Genomic DNA, 17,244 nt, shown 5'->3' with positions numbered 1-17,244 from the left:
TTTTTCCCATCTTTCTCATTTTGTTGGACCCACAGGGTGAAAGTCCTGTAGGGAGGAGTGAAGCAGAAGAAAAGGAAAAAGAAACAAGAAAGGAAGGAAAGAGAAAGAAAGAAGGAAGGAGAGAAAGAAAGAAAGGGTCGGGGAGAGAGAGAGATGTAGGAAGAGTAAATAAAGTGAAAGAGGAAAGGAGGATGAGGGGGGAGGAAAAGAGAAATGAAAGGAGAAAGAGATGAGGGTGTAAGAGGAGGAGGATGGGAGATAGAGGAGAAAAAAGTTAGAGGGAGAGAAGGAGGCAGGGAATGGGGAAAGGGAGTGAGGAGGAAGGAACTAACCTACGCCTGATAATTCTAAATGACGAGGGATAGGACGATTCTGACAAGCCCGGCACTGAAACATGCAGTCCCCACCATAACCAGGAGATGTCATGCTGTGGGACCATGCCAACGACAGGCCGTCAGACTGGAAGCAGGGCAGAAAATGTGATCCATGGAATTGAAGATTTTAGGTAGGAGGCATGCTCTGAAGCAAATAAAGAAGAAAACCAAAATGAGGGCTGACATGGAAGGGTGGAAAGAACAGGAAATTGTCCCTCCATTCCCATAGAGTCCCCTCATCACCCCCAGAGGCTTCTGGACCACTGTTTTCCTCCCTCATTGTATAGAAAAGATGAAGGAATATTTATTGCTAACACAGCAAAATGTGGTCCAGCCTCCAGGAGTCTCCCTGGCATAATTAAATTCATGTTGTGCACAAATGAACTAGAGTTTGTACTGCTGAAGTGGTTGGTTACCTTACACATGGGGTGGTGGGGCTGAAGAGTGGTGAATCTGGAATCTGGCATTGGCTGTCAGCAAGTCACTGGAGGCACAGATACTGCATAATAACGGCATCGCTGCAAATGCAAATGCCCCACCTTTCAACTTGGGTTCTGGGAGCCTTTGGTGTTAAAAATACATGTGCATTGCCTCTAGGGGTGAGAGAGGGCCTCCAGCATAGCAGCGGTGCATCTCATATAATGTTTTTGAGCAGCATAAGATGTACAAAAAGGTAGGAATACAAATGGAAACAATGAAAAGAATGACCTCAAAAAGGAGGAAGATATTCTCAAGTCAGAAACAACCAGCTGGGTAACATGTCCAGCGAGGAAATCAAGTAAGCTTCCTCCACCAACCCCACCGCCACCCCTGGGCCCCCATGCCTCAGCAGGTTGCTCTTGCTGGAACCATCAACTCAGCACTGGAATTCACACAGTGCTTTCTGACAGGCAAAAATGGGAAATTTACTGACTCATGTAATTAAAAAACCCAGGGATTAAATAGCTTCAGGTATGGATGGATCCAGAAGGTCAAGAATTGTCATCAAGACTGTTTTTCTCTGTCTTTGGATTTGCTTTCTCTGTGCTGGCAGGCTGTCTTCATATGGCAGTCATCTCTGCCTAAACGGTGCTTCTCTTTCCCAATAGCTACCAAAGTCTCTCAGGCCTGAGTCTTTTTGTCAAAGCTCGGGACTTGTGCCACCCCTGCAACCAAGGATTAAAAGTCAGTGCCACCCGAATGAGGGTGCTATTAGCCAAAAGATGATGAGTGGCTATTGTGCAGACAAATCAGCAGATATGTCCCCCAAAGAGCTGTGTTGTTAGCTGCAAGATAACAGCAACCCTCCTCAGGGATTTAAATACAAATGCTGGTTGCCAGGGAGGGATGTTGAGGACAGCCCACACGTTGATTATTTTGATTATTTTCTGAGCAGAGCGCTTGGTGGGAAAGGTCCCTCCCTGGCTAATCTTCTTCGGGAGCTTACTTCGCAAATACATTCTGGTGTCTCCAGAATTACCATACCTAAAAGATGGCATATAATGACTTTACTAGAATGCTCATCATTCATCCATCTATCATTCTCACCCCATCTTTACCTCTCAACTCTCTGCCACAGAGCTTCTTCCTATATCTCTCAGGGAAACTGTGCTTGTTAAAGTTGCCAATGACTTTTCTTTTGTGTAGTCCTTTCCTTTTGTGTCGTTCCTTTCCTTCCTTGACCTTCCAGATCATTTGGCACTGTTGACAGCTTCCTTCTTGAAACCTGCCTTCTCCATGTTCCCATCTCTATGTCAGTCCCCAGTCCAGATTCGCAGCCCAGACCACTCTGCTAAGGCTCAGTTTTGTGAATCCAAGTGCTTCCTGGAACCTCCACTTGGGCATCTTCCTGGCATCCGGGACTCAACATGTTCAAAAAACTGAATTTCTCACAGCCCTACTCCAGGGCTACTCCTTCCTCAGGGTTTCTTCTCTTGTGTGCCTTGTACCACCACCCACCTCTTAACTAAACTGGAGATCAAGAATTGGACCAGCCCCTCTTTCACCTCTGCTTCCATTCAATCAGTTGCTCTTCCTTGAAAATATACACCCACTTCCCACCATCCTCACTGACTCCTACTGTGGCTCTGACTCTATCATCTCAAATCAAGATTTCAGGCAACAGTGTGCTAACTGGCCTCCCACCTCCCACCTTGTCCCACTCTAATCCAACATCCACCCTGAAGTCAGACAGGTCCTTCTAAACTGAAATATGATTGGGTTGATTCCTTCGTGGCTTTCCACCACTCTCAAGAATAAGTCAAATTCCTTGAAGTGGTACTGAAGGCCTAGTTACAACCCAAGCCCTGCTTGCCTCTCCAGACTCACTTACCTTTTGCCATTATTTTCTCAAATCCCACAGCCTGCCACACAGAACTGCCTGCCTCCATCTTTACACAGACTATTCCCTCTTCCTTGGAGTGCCCTTCCTTCTGCCTCTTCACTTAGCTTCCTCTCGCTCATCCTCCAGGTATCCTCTTTTATTTATCACTCCTTCCAGGACACCTTCTTTAACCACTCTGAGACTAAGCTAAGTATCTCTTCCATGTGCCTCTAAAGGTGAATGAATGAATGAATGGATCAATCAATCAATCAACCCCCTAGTGAAGATGGTGTTCAAGTTTTTCGTGAAAAGAAAAAAGAAAGTCTTTATTGACTGAAAATATACTCATAGATTTCCCTTCACCTGTGACCTTTACTTTTCATGAAAAACTTGAACACCATCTTCACTAGGGGGTTGATTGATTGATTGATCCATTCATTCATTCATTCATTCACCTTTAGGGGCACATGGAAGACACAGGTGAAGGGAAATCTATGAGTATATTTTCAGTCAATAAAGACTTTCTTTTTGACACATTTTCCAAGCAAAAATGTGTTAAGTTCTTACCCTGAGTCAGCTGCAGCTGTGCTGAACACTGAATATAACAGCAAACAAGGCAGACACATACCTTGTCTTTTAGGAAACTATAATCTAGTAGAAAAGATAGATACTATATAAACAATTAGGCAAAATTTAATGTGTGCTAGCTCTAGCCCTCTTGTAGCAGAGTGCATTTTCCTAAAATGGCTGCACCAATACATATCCCATTCGATATGCGCTATTGCAACCGACACTGCTCTCTCTATTGAGATGTGGGGTTTGCATTCCCTCCACTTGAAATCAGGTGGAGTTTGTAATTGCTGTGATCGACAGAATGTTGTAGAAGTGACACTGAGTGACCTTTGGGTCCATAAAAGGCAATATGGTTTCTACCAATCTTTCAGTCTCTCTCTCCCTCTCTCTCCATCTCTCTTTCCATCCCCCTTTCTCAAATCTCTCCTTTGAAATCCAGCCCACCATGTGAGGAGGCTTATAGACCACATAGGGAGGCCATGTATGGATGTTCTAGCCAACAACTCCAGCTAAGGTCTCAGTAGGCAGACAGTCAGCATCAACTTCTACGTGAATAAACAAGGCTACAGATGAACCCAGCTCTAAGCCTTTGGCTCTTCTAGCTGAGTTTGCAGACACTGTGGAGCAGAAAGAAGCCATCCTTATTGTGCTCCATTAAATTCTCAATCCACAGAATCCATGAGCATAACGACTGTTTATGCCACTAGGTTTTGGAGCAATTTTTCTGCAAGCCATGGCAACTATATTACTTCTCTAGGCTTCCTTGCAGAAAATAACACTGGACTTGAAAATAAGAGAGTTAAATATATTGCCATCTTTGTCTTTTGGTAGCTGTCGTTGCTCACTGACTGTGTGAACTTGGGCATGTCATTACCCATCTCTGGGTTCTTATAGTTCCCAGGTATAAAATAAGGGGATAGGGCTAGCTTAAAAATTCTACCAACAGGCACTCATTTATGGAATGACCTAATCAAAACTATGTCAATTGATATGGCAAGAAGTAAGCTTTTTAACTGATATTCCCAATTAAAAAAAAAAAAATCTTTTTAAGAGATGAACTCAACTAAAGCCATGAGAAAAACAAATGGATTCCTCTAATGCATACTTCATGAAAGGAGAGTGGATTTGACCCAGCAAGTCATTCAGAATAAAAATGCCATAAAAATAAATTTTTATCCCTCCCCTTCTGCCTCAGCCATCCTGTAGCTAATGGAGGGGAAGAGTGAATTAAACTGGAGTTCAGGTCAAAGGCTTAGTTGATTCATTCCAGAATGGTCAATCCCTCTAGCTACTCTAGTAATGACAGACACTGCAGATGTTCTGGCTTGTTTTGTCCCCACCCAGAGCCCTTCTCCTGAGTGATAAGGCCTCTCCTCCTTCCCTGGGGGAGATGACCTCACCTTCTAATGCCCTGCCCAATTAGGAAGCATATAAGCCTGGTGAGAAGACACACTTTGTGATCTTCAAAAGCTTTGGGGAGATTCTCCAAGGGCCCAAACCGTTTCACAGAGGCAAAGGGGAAAAAAGTAGACAGCCTGTAATTAGTATAATAATCTGTTCAGATTCCACCTGCCTGTGATTTCCCCAGCTTGTTCATCCATTCATGTATTCATTCGCTCAGGCAACAAATATTTACAGAGCAGCTGTGATGTACAAACTCTCGTGAAACAACAAGTCCCCCAGAAGGAGCTAACGATTTGTGTGCAAGCGACTGATTAAGAAAGTGCTCCCAGGGCATCTGGTGGGGAGTTGCGGAAGCAGGACAGAGAAGACACCACAGAGGTTGGTTTCCAGTAAGCCCAAGCCTCAGCCTGATCCTGCAGGGAGCTCTGGAGTGGAAAGTACACCCCAAGATTTGTCCCAAGTCAAAGCAAAGGAGCTGGACTTTCATACTTCGGCACCAGTCATTGGTAAAGGCTTCCCTGGGAGGAATGTAAATCCCAGATAGTCTGGTGTTCTGTACATGCAGGCAAACTGGCCCACAAGCCTGTGCATAGTCCTTCAAAAAAAAAAAGAAAAAGAAAGAAAGAAAGAAAGAAAGAAAGAAAGGAAGGAAGGAAGGAAGGAAGGAAGGAAGGAAGGAAGGAAGGAAGGAAGGAAGGAAGGTAGGTCATTGGTGCAATCCAGTAGAGGTGAAATAGCACTGAAGCCAGGGGAAAGCATTTTCTATTCTGCCATCCCCAATATATTAGCAATACCCCGCATTATGGTTGCAGTAGCTCCAAACCTTCCATCCTCTCACAACATCCAAAGGCAAAAAGGGACCAGAAGGAAGATAGTACCCCCTACATATCTTAATTGTTAGGGGGGAAATTTTCTCCCAGAAGCCTCCAGTATACTTTATATCATGTCTTATTTGTCAGAAGTGAGCCGGAGCACACTTTTAAACCAATCATCAGCCGAAGAAGACAGGATGGCTTCCTGAGTTGAGGAGGAGTCACCTTCCTTGGGCATCTTGCCAGCCTGCTAGATACCTAATGGCTTCTTATTATCAAGGAAAAGGGAACAGCTTTGGGGTGGGTAATGGTCTGTACAGGCTACACTAGCTAATCGGAAAGCACAATACTTTCTGGGCTATAGTGACTGGTTCAGAAATGGACACATTACTCAAGCCCAGCCAATCAGTTGATCCTGAGAATTTTGCTTTAGTCGCCAGAAAACGTATTTTCTCCTTCCTGAAAGCGTCTTAGGCAGTGGAACCAAGAGTGACATAGAGATCAAATCTGAACTTATTCAGAACTCCCGAATCCAGGTTTGCCTGAAGCCAAACCTAAACTTGGGCAGAAAAATGTTACTTTTTCCAACTTGGATTTATCTTCTGTTTCTTGCAAGTAAAAAATTCCCAAGTAATACGAGCGTCAAACAAGGCAGACCAGCCTCTGTCCTCATGGAGTTCACAGTCAAATGAGGGAGACAGGTGCTGAACAAAAAATTACAAGTGTTAATACTGGTTACAAAGGTCAAGTGTAGAGGACTTACACACCTAAGACAGGGGTGCCAGCCAGCCTGGGCTATGGTCTGAGAAGGCTCCCTGGGCAGGTGTTGTTCAAGCTGAGACTGCAAGGAAAATGGCTATGTTTTCCAACATGACATTCCTCTGTTACCCCTCGGCTTCACGACACAGCAGAGAGCAGGCACTCAGGGAGCCCATGGATTTCATTCTCTCTGACAATCTTTCATCCACTCTTCCAATACTCTGATTTGTTCAAAAGCTGCCAAAAATCATCAGATTCTGTTTCTGCATGCCTGTAAAAAGCCTTTAGTTCTGGACAAAAACTGTGATTTCTTTCATGTTCAGGAGCATTTTATTTTCTTTTTAATTCCTTCCCTTAATCATTCTTTCACTTAATTTCATGTAAATTGGAGCAGTCAAATCAGGCCTTGAGGTAGAGGAGGGATCTAAAAAACTCCCAGGCAGATGCAAGTCATCATCAGGGTGTCTGAGAGGAGCTGTGAGAAAGCTCTCCAGGAAATGTGGAACTCACATCTCCCCAGAGAGAAAAACCACTCTGCTCTCTCCTAACCTGCCCAGGGATGTTTGTTCTCAAGCACCACTCACTGACTCAGAAGGGAGAAAAACTCTAGATTCAAACATTCCAGAGCCACTGTGTCTTCCTAGCTATGTGGTCTTAATTAAGGCTCTGAGTCTCAGGTTCCTGATCTGTGAAATGAGAATAATAAAATCTGACTGACTACCAAAGGGGAGTACCAAAGGTTATACCTTTGGTGACTACATGGATAGGCAGGCTCTATCAAGTCATGATCACACAACCTTCCTTCGACAGTGGCCCACAGGCCCCATTCTCCAGCCTCAACAGAGGGACCAAGTCTTCTAGTTCTTTTTTTGCCGACCACTCACTAGTACCCTAATCTTGTGTCCAGCACTGCAGCTTCTATATCAAAAGCACTGGAGGAATGTAGATACTTGGAAGTGTCATTGTGGTTCACTGATTTGGGTCGGAAAGGCTTGTGTTTAAGGGCCATCATTTCCACTTTTTGAGGGTGTCTGATTGGCTCCTTTGGGGCCCAACGTGGCCACCTTGACTTTAAAACAGAGGTGCTTGGGCAAGTTCTAGCACTTCACTATCTACATTGTATTGTGTATGAGTCATCCCTGAAGCCCAACAATGTTCACAGGGTTGTAACAGGGCCCCTGGAACTGGGCCACCCAACCTAGGGCACCTCCCAGCTGATACTTGAACACAGTAACTCCACCAAGCTTCGCAATCACCATTTGAGCCAGTGGGCATGGTAACACATCAGGACAACTTCATGAAACAGCGCTAGGTTAGCCTTTAAAAGTAAAAGTAGGAGTTGGGAATCAAGTATCCTTAAACAATGTTGGCCTTCAATTCTCAGCCAACCCTGGCTTTTCAGACGGTATTTTTCCAAAGTCATTTCAGAGTCTCCAGAGAGAGGGAGGGCCTTCCGGTGGCCTCTGGAACCTATGTACACCCCCCCGCCCCTTCCCAACTGCAGATTGAACAGCCCAAACTTTAATATTTTAGAAGCTGGATTCTAAAGAAGGTGTTTGAAAGAAGGGAGGAAGGGGGCACGCAATTGGGCTAGTGAGTTGTCAAGCTTGTCTGTTTTTCACTTTTGATGACTTGCCTACAACAAGAATCTCTAATCAACATTTTTATTCTAACGACTTCAAGGAGACCCGAAGTTTGAAGTTCGTTCAGGGCCAATGTGAAGTAAATGTATCAGCTGTTTCTGAATCTAAAACGATACAAGTGGCTCTGAGAGAAAAGATTCTTTAAAGTAGAAGTATGTCACTTTAGTGTATATATGGATCCCCTGGGAGCTTGTTAAAAATCTAGATTCCTGAGCCCCACACTGAGGGCAGTGACTGCAAGTTTGGGCTTGAAGCCAAGTACCAAAGCTGGAGCCCCCTCTGCCACCCAGCACTGTTACTTAGAGTATGGCTGTGCCTTGGCCTTCTCATCAGGGAAGTGGGTATAATCATGTACACACCCTAGTTTGTGAGGATAAAAGAAGTTAGTAAGTGTAAAGCATTTAGAACAGTGGCCAGAACATAATAAGTGCTCAATAAATGTGAATTACTATTAATATCAAGTTGGAAACCAGAAAGCTGCATTTTTAACAAGGAGCCTTGGGTGATTCAGATGTAGAAAATCTGTGGGCCACCCTTTGAGCACCTCTGCTTTACATGTACATGGACCAACCTTCATCGTCTACAGGTGACTCCTTTCTCTTTTGTAAGAAATAAAGAGTAAGGCACTTTTGTACCACCAAGCCATCTGTGCATTTGAAGAGGCAGTAGCTATTGTTCCCCATATGGAAGTAGCTTGTTATTGCAATTAGACATATAATATATGCTAATTAGCACCTCCCCCATCAGAAAGGTCAGAGAGAAAGAAAAATACTATAAATAATCCCCAAACCCAGAGAAAACAATTACTGTTTAATTTCTGTGCATACACACACACGTACGCACAAACACACAAACACACACACATACACAGAACAGAGAGATTTTTTTTGTCCTTTTGCTGTAATCACCCTTTTCCCTTCAGTAATATGACAGGAATATCTTCCCATGTCAATAAACATAGCCTGGTGACATTCACTTCCATGTTGCTCAGTATTTCAAAGTATGGACATATGTTATTTAGCCAAACCTTAATTGTCAGACATTGAGATTTCCTTTCTGGCTGGACAGATGATCAGCAACTTCAGGAACATCTGAGTTGTGTGTTCCCATGGTGCTCCACCCTTCTCCTTTAGAAACAATGTATACGTATAGATTTTACTCAAAGTCAGCCTCACTGGGATTGCTGAAAGCTCTGAAATGAAATGGTTACATTTATGCTCTCGAATCAGATGCATCTGGTTCAAACCCAGCTCTGCCACCAACTAGCTCTGTGATTTTGTCAGGTAGTTAACCTTTGAAGGTCTTGGTTTCCTGTTTATAAAATGAAGACAGTGATAGTGGCATCTCAGGGGGTCGCCCTCAGCAGTCTGCGAGAGAATGTGTGTGAAGTCTTAGCAGCACCCTGGCACCTATTTAGTCTCAGTCACTTACCGGCACTTACCAAATATTTAGTGAACTGAAATAACACTAAATATCTTTGCACTTTACTCAAAACTCCTAAGGATAAGTACCTAAGATCGGAGGGCTACACTTTTAAAAGGCTTAATGCGTACTACTAAGTTGCCCTCTAGGAACACGATAACATCCATAAACTATAAGAATTCTGGTTTCTCTTCACCCTCACAAACACAGCTAGGTACTTTCCGTGCTAATCTGTCCCTGTCTTGTGTTGGGAGGGAGGGCCTGGAGCTGGCATAGCAATTCCTTGAGGCCATAGAGATGAGGCCTCCTGAGTCTTGTCCTCCTATGGCAGAGAGATGGCTGGTGTCCCATGGGGCAAAGAAACATCCACCCTCTGTCACTCTGTGACTAAATCACATTATACTTGTCTGGACATTGGAGTCATGTCTGCCAAAGTGTTTCAGCAGAACACTTAACATCTCTATCCTGGACTCTGCAGATGCTGCCCCCTACACCATCCCCCGCCCCACCCTCTGCAGCTTGGTCTGTCTCTCCGCCTGTGAGGAAATTACTGGAATCGGTGCAGTCCCTTCACAGAGAGAGCTGTGGTCTGACACTGCTGGTTCTTTGGGTCTTCCAGCAGTCCAGAGCCTGGGCCTCTTTCCACAGCCTTTCTACTCTCCCAGCTGTGACCAGCTGTGTCTGTTTTTCAGCCGCCAATGGCTAACTCCAGGATTTTACTTTCTAAGTTGATGAAATGCAATATCCAGAGTGTTAAGGCTTTAGACTTGCTCTCAGCAGTAAAGCATAGGCCATTCCTCCTGGGGCTGACGATCACATTTAGACTATGTTAGAGCATGGCCAGCACTATTAAACCCTGTCACGGCACATGGCCTGTGAAGCTGAGGGGGAATTCTGACCGAGGTATAAACTTTATCGCAACAGGTTTTGGGCTCCTGAGGAATTGAAAAATCTGCTCTCAATCACGTTCTCTAAAAGTGTGGAGAAAGGACGGGGCTGGAATTTCTTCCAGGTGGCATGACATTCTCTTCCCAGTTTCACCCTCAGAGAGTACTTAGGAAAGGGGATTTGAGGATCATAGAAAGAAAATGAAGGAGTTATTTTTCATTTTCTGCAGTGACTTGACACCCATCACAAATAACTTCAACCCACAGAAAGTCCTCTTTTAGAGCTGGGTTTCTGTTTTTGTTTTTTAATTTATTCCTCACCCGAAGAAAAATGACATTCTCCCTAAACTTTTTTTAAGAAAATTAGGCATTCATAGAAATCTAAGAAAAATAAATTATTAGTAATAAAAATAACTTTAACCATCGTTTATGAAGCACTTAATGTGTTTTAGATAAGTCACTATAATGTTTGCATTCATTAAATCTCGATGTAACAATAGGCCTAAGATGAAGGCTATATTATCCATATTTTACAGATAAGGAAACCAAATTTAAAGAGACAAGACAATTTTATTAAGGTTGGCTAGGGTTTTTCTAATCTTTTATTAAAGTTTACATCAGAAAAATCTTTACATTATAAGGAACCAGTCAAATGGATTTCACCAAGCAAGCACATCCAAGTCACCAGAATCTCGGCTAAACACAGAACATCATTACCAGTGTGCCCCAGGGCTGCTCTCCTGTTCCTCTACTCACTCAGCCCCAAGGGCAACTGCTGCCCTGACTTACACTGTAAGCTAATTTTGCCCGTTCTAACATGCATATAAATAAAATCATGCCGTATTTACTCTTTTGTCTAAGACTTCCTCCTATGACATCGTGTCTTTGAGATTCACTCATGTTATTGGGTGTAGCCACTAGTTTGATCATTCTCACTCCAGCATAATACTTCATGGAATGGATACCATTCTATAGTTGAACTTTGGGATTGTTGTCAATTGGTGGCTCTTACAATTGGTGTGGCTATGGAGCACTCTTGAACGTATCTTCTGGTGCACATGTGTATGCATTTCTGTCAGTATGTACTTGAGAGTGAAATGTTCACCTTTAGTAGAGTCTGCTTGCCAAAGTCATTGGATCCATTCACACCCCTGCCAGCAGTGTAGGACAGTTCCAGTTGCTTTGAGACTTTGAGTTGTCTCTTGTTTTTGTTCTAGCCATTCTGCTGTGTGGATGTCATTTAACTTTTAGGTAGAGGAGTTGAGCATCAGACTCAAATGTTCCTGGCTCATTGCTTAGCCTGGTGCCTGTCACTTTGGGGGATACTCATCGAACTAATTAATTAATGACACACCCAACGTTCATGGTGTTTCTTCTGCGGTATTCTGCTTCCCTCTACCTCAGTCCCAGACCCTGGCATATCACAGGTCCCAACTTCTCTGAAACCACTCAGCAAGACAGCCTGATAAGTCTCTAAAACTTACAGTTAGTAGTAAGAGTAAGCCGAGGCTGTCAGTCGATTCAGGAGCAGCGGGCTGTGGGGGAGCAGGCATAGCCATGGGTGGTAAAATTCTGGGCTACAGGCCTAGACAAACATCCAAGGTGCCCACCTGCAACCAGATCAGCAGTGATTTAAAGAACAGTCCATGGAGCAAAGGGAGATAGAAAATAAGGGTACCGTGCCAACAACTCCACACATGTGCACTAACATCGTAGAACAGTCTCTTAATTCCCTTGCAAACTATAAGGTTTCATTAGGGCTAATCTTTCAGAAGAAATTAAATAAATGACTGTTTCAATTGTAAACTCTCCTGAGAATAGGATTAAGTATGATTAAGACAATTCTATTCAGTGGGAAAAATAGACAGCTGCCCAGGGCCCACTGCCCTCAAATGTACAAGGTCTGAGCAATTTCTTACTCTTGCCCCTTCTTCCTTATCCTGCTGACAAAGCCTGAGAAAGGAATAATGATGGTAACAGCACCTTTGAAAGCTTACTATGTAGAGAGCACTGCCCCAAGTGCTTTGCTGGAGTCGCATCATTTAATCTTCACTAAAATCCTAAGGCAGGGACTGACCCTATCCCTATTTAAAGGTAGAAGACTGAAACTTGGAGAGGTAAATATCTAAAGATCAAACAGCTGGTTACAAGTGGTAAAGGAGGCCTTCAAATCCTGGTGTTCCTTCCAGTTTATCTACTGCTGTGTAACAAATTACCCCAAAACACGACGGCTTAAAACGACAACCATTTGAGCAGAGATCTGCTTCACATGGCATAGACTGGGGTTACTTTGTAGTATTCAGCTGGTGGAAGGGTGCATCTGGAGGGTTCCAGATGGCTTGTCTTGTATGACTGATGCCTTGTCAGGGGGGCTCGCAGCTCAGCTGGGACTGTCACTTGGAGGAACAGGTGAGATCTCTCCAGCACAGTTATCTCAGGGTCATTGCACTTTTATGTGGCAGCTCAGGGCTAGCACAGAGTTCCCAGGGAGCAAGTGGAAGCTGCCTAAGGCCTAGGCCACAAACTGGTACAGCATCACTTCAAGACTGTCAAGAGAGCCCAGCCAGATTCAGGAGAGAGGACATGGACTCAACCTTTTGATGGCAGGAGTATCAAAGAGTTTTTTAATCTACCACATTTTTATCTTTGTTGGCTTCTAGAGCCCTCAGCCATAACGATGAACGTATATTTCTTCACTGACTATTATTGCCTATGTCCTCTGTGTCAGGCATTTTTTCACATGTACATATTCTGCTTTACCTAGTCTTGAAAGACAGAGAGAGAAAGGAGGAGGACAGAGAGAAAAAGCAGAAGAAAAAAAAGGAGAGGAAAGGATGGGAAAAGAGGGGAGGAGAAGGCAGGGAAAACATAGAAAGCACACATTTCTCCCACTTTATAGATAAAAAAAAAGCTGAGACAGAGAGAGGTGAAGTGCCTCATCCTGTGGCTAGTGATTCAAGTTATGAAGCGCCTGTTCTTTCCATGCTTCACATTTCCTTCCTTCGGGGTCCATGAACCCTTCGCTCTGGCAAGTCTGCAACTACACTTTTCCCAGTTCCCAACTACAACCCTGGGTATGAGAGTCGAGGGTATCCCTTTATCCTTAACCCTTGCTTAAAGAAAGCCCAGTTTCCAGAGCAGGCTCCCCCAGAAAAGGTGCTGAAAGTTTCCTTCCCTCAGTGGCAGCTCTCATTCGTTCAAAGGGAGATGAGCAATTACAGGGATCAGCTCTGATGGCAGAGAAGATTTTTCTCCATCTGTCCAAACGTAAGGCCCAGCTTCTTCAAAATGATCTGCAGAGATATTGAAATGGCAGATGCCATTCAGGAACAAAAAAACATATTTATCCAAGTGGATCTCCAATCCAGTGGGCAGTTTTGAGGATGCCCATGCAGCACCTATAAACAGCCAATGAAAGCAGGGAGATTTCTGCGTGAGAGCTCTCATCCTTCACACCCCGACAGAATACAGGAGCTGCTAAATTTTCCAACACCGTTTATTGCTGTAATGTGTCAGAGTGGGTAACAGAAAGCAGGAAAGGAAGGCTTAATTATAAAAGGAATCTTTTCAAGACACTTTAATTCCCTCGTTGTTGTTTTTTTTTTTTGTCCTGACAAGAACTTGCACGGAGACACAAACATGTGAATCTAGTTTAATTTGGGGCTCTCGAAATTGCTGCTAATATGATTTCTTAATACTCTTGGTTCAATATTAGAATTTCAAAAAATTCTGACTAAGATTTTCTTTTGTTGGAAACAATGTAGCTAGGAGGTTGAAAATGGGGGTTCTAAAGCTTACCTGCCTGGCTTTGAGTCCTGCTCCCACCCCTTAGCAGCTGGGGGCCTTGGTAACTCATGCCTCTGCCTCTGTTTCCTCATATCTAAAATAAAGCAGTAGAACTTCCCTCCTAAAATTGCTGTGAGGTTAAAAGAGGCAAATATGAAATGAGCTTAACATATCACCTGGCACCTATATATATACAGTGTTCATGTTCATTAAGTATTGGCTATCTCCATATCGTTATTAGTAACCCCAAGAATTCAAATATGTGGATATGTGCATATCTTGGTATAAAATGACCAAGTATATATGCCTTTGTCAATCACTTCCAAACATTTTAATTATTATAAAAGTAATTTGTTTATTGTGGAAATTTTTTAAATATAGAAAAGTAGAAAGAAAAAATAATCACCACCTATTATCCAAAGGCCTATAGATAAACATTTAAAAATATATACTTTGCCTATATACTTCCAGATATTTTTAGTGTACATAAATATATTTCATTTTTTCATCAAGTACTTGCTTTTTATAGTTTACTGTAGTCACTAGTGATAGATCATAAATATAGTCATGTCATCAGACCTTCCTAGACAGCATCATATTAAATAGCTTAGTGTAGTCTTCCATCGCCTGAATATATTGCTATTCATTTAGTTGATACCCTGCTGTTGGACATTTAGGTTGCTTCCAGCATTTCTGCAATATTAAAAACAACACTAAAATGAACATTCTTGGAAATAAACTATTGTACACTTCTATGGGCTATTTCCTTAGAATACAGAATTTCTAAGTCAAAAGTTCTGCACTTTTTAAAGGTTATTTATAGGACCATAGCGCCCTCCAGGAATGGTGCATCACTCCCACGTTGGTGAATGAGTTCACTGCCCCTGAGCATTCCTTGCTCAATTCAACAGTTTGTTATTTAGCACCTACTGTTTCCAGACACTGCTGGAGACGGCTAGAACAAGTCCTTTTCTCCTTATGCTCTATCTTCAAAGATTTCCTATATTCAACTCTGAGGATCTGGTTTCAGTCTGGGCCCTTTATCTGTCTGCATTACCATCAGAGAGAAACAGGACTGTCTGAGAAGTGGAACAGGAATGGAGATAGCTCTTCAGTCTCTGGCACTGTGAAGAGCCCATTCTTTCTGCCTTTCTGCCTCTCTGCCAAGAATGTGCCAATCCTAATGCTCCCTCCTTACAGCTCTGTGTCCTTTGTGCCTTAGTCTGCTCTTTGGGTCCGAGTCCTCTCTCTATACATGTGACAAGAGCTTGTACCCCGGACAGAAGTGGGTTTCAATGCAAACACCAAGTCTAGTGGATGATTAGTAGTAGTAACTTGGATATCTGATTGAGGATTCTGAGGGTATATCTGAGCTCAGTTGAAAGAGTGCTTTGATTGATTAATGGTATCTGTCACAGACAGAGAAGTGGAAAATAGTGGCATGTATACCTAGGTTCTATTGTTTACTATAGTGCTAGGTTTTTATTCTCCTTAGGACAGAACCTCTGGATTCGTGCCATTTTCCTGTGGTTCTACTTTCTTTTGCTCCTCCCTTCTTTACACTCTTCCCAGTTTACTTTCCCTTTCTTTTTGTTTCTGTACTTCACACACATTTCTCATCTTTGTAAATCTTGTGGTTCCGACAGACTATAACTTTGTCATGTTAAACTTGCCAAGAGAGCTTATCATTGCTCACTCTCTTACTCTCTTGATTTCTCTTTTTATTTGCTGCCTCTCTGCTCCTATGGCCACCTACTAGGTTAGCCCTCTCTGCCCTACAGGTGGTAAACAGTGTTCCTCAAGCAAGTAATTCATTCCAGATGGACTGACCACAGGAGGGACTGTTTCCCTCAGGAAGTCCCACTGTTTGGGCAGGAGGGGCTGGTGCCCTGATAGAGTCACCTGGAAACCACCCCCAGAGGAAACAAAGCACATCATTTATGATGACTTGTTTACATTACAGCATCCACCGACTGCTTCACAGCCTCCTGGAGACTGGTAAATGTCACTTGCAGAATCAACTCTGTGCTGACCAAGGCCTGTGGATAGCACTGAAACTCAGCCTCATAGAGTTAACAGTCTTTGGGTATAGTAGTACATTTCTCATAAACAGTCCCCTCTCCCTTACTGAGCTCTAACTATGAATCAGACATTATGTTCAGGGTTTGCATGCATTATCTTGATTAATCTTCTCACTAATCTGGAGGTTGGTTACCATCATTATCCCCATCTTACAGATGACAAAACTGAGGTTTGGGGAATCTAAGAGACTTTCCCAAAATCACTCTGCTAGGGAGTCGAGTGGCCTCCAACTGGTCTGTGCAGCTCCACATCATATATTAGTCAATCCAATACATTGCCCCTTGTATGGGGACCAAGATGTCATTCCTACCTATCCTGCCCCACCAAAAAACTTAGAAACAAGAAAGATAGAATCTGGAAGTTAAACCATAGAGTTGGTAAACAATGAATTAGATCAGCAAACCACAAGGTGGTTCTAAAGAAGTATACTGGCACGCAAGATACTTCCTAATTCTGTAAGAATTAAGACTATTTAAAAAAAAACAATTGTGTCCCTTTGGAAGAGAGTTGGTTACTATTATAATGGTCCAACTTAAAATAGTTTGACATGAGATTTTTTGACTTTATGATAGTGTGAAGGTGACAGGCATTCAGTGGAAACTGTACTTTGAATTTTGAACTTTGATCTTTTCTTAGGCTAGCAATACATGGTGTGGGGCAGCAGCAGTGAGCTGCAGCTCCCAGTCAGTCATACGAATCATGAAGTTAAAAAACTGATACTCTACAGCGTATTCATCATGTTAGACAATTTTGCTCAACTGTAGGCTAATGCAAGTATTCTGAGTATGTTTAAGGTAAGCTAGGCTAAGCATGATGTTTGGTAGGTTAGTTGTATTATATGCATTTTCAATTTATTTTCAACTTATGATGGTTTTATCAGGATGTAACCCATTGTAAGTTGAGAAGCATCTGTAGTAGAAAGCCTCAAAAAGAGAATTTAAAGGATACCAAACAAGCACCACCCAGGAGAGAGGTGGGAATACCTCTTCCCAGCAGCATATCACTGTCAGGGTACTCATTTATTATTATTATTATTATTATTATTATTATTATTATTATTATTATGTATAGAATACCTGCTATGAACCAGCCACTTTGCTAGGCACTGTGCTGGTACTCATGGAGCTTATGTCTGGTTCAGGAAGCAGATTTATTGTGAACTAATTAATCTGTTCAGGGCTCTCACCTATGTGGGCCCCT

Source organism: Rousettus aegyptiacus, unplaced genomic scaffold, assembly GCF_014176215.1.
Source record: "Rousettus aegyptiacus isolate mRouAeg1 unplaced genomic scaffold, mRouAeg1.p scaffold_m13_p_4, whole genome shotgun sequence".
In the NCBI taxonomy this organism is placed as follows: domain Eukaryota; kingdom Metazoa; phylum Chordata; class Mammalia; order Chiroptera; family Pteropodidae; genus Rousettus; species Rousettus aegyptiacus.
This window is presented reverse-complemented; position numbering follows the sequence as displayed.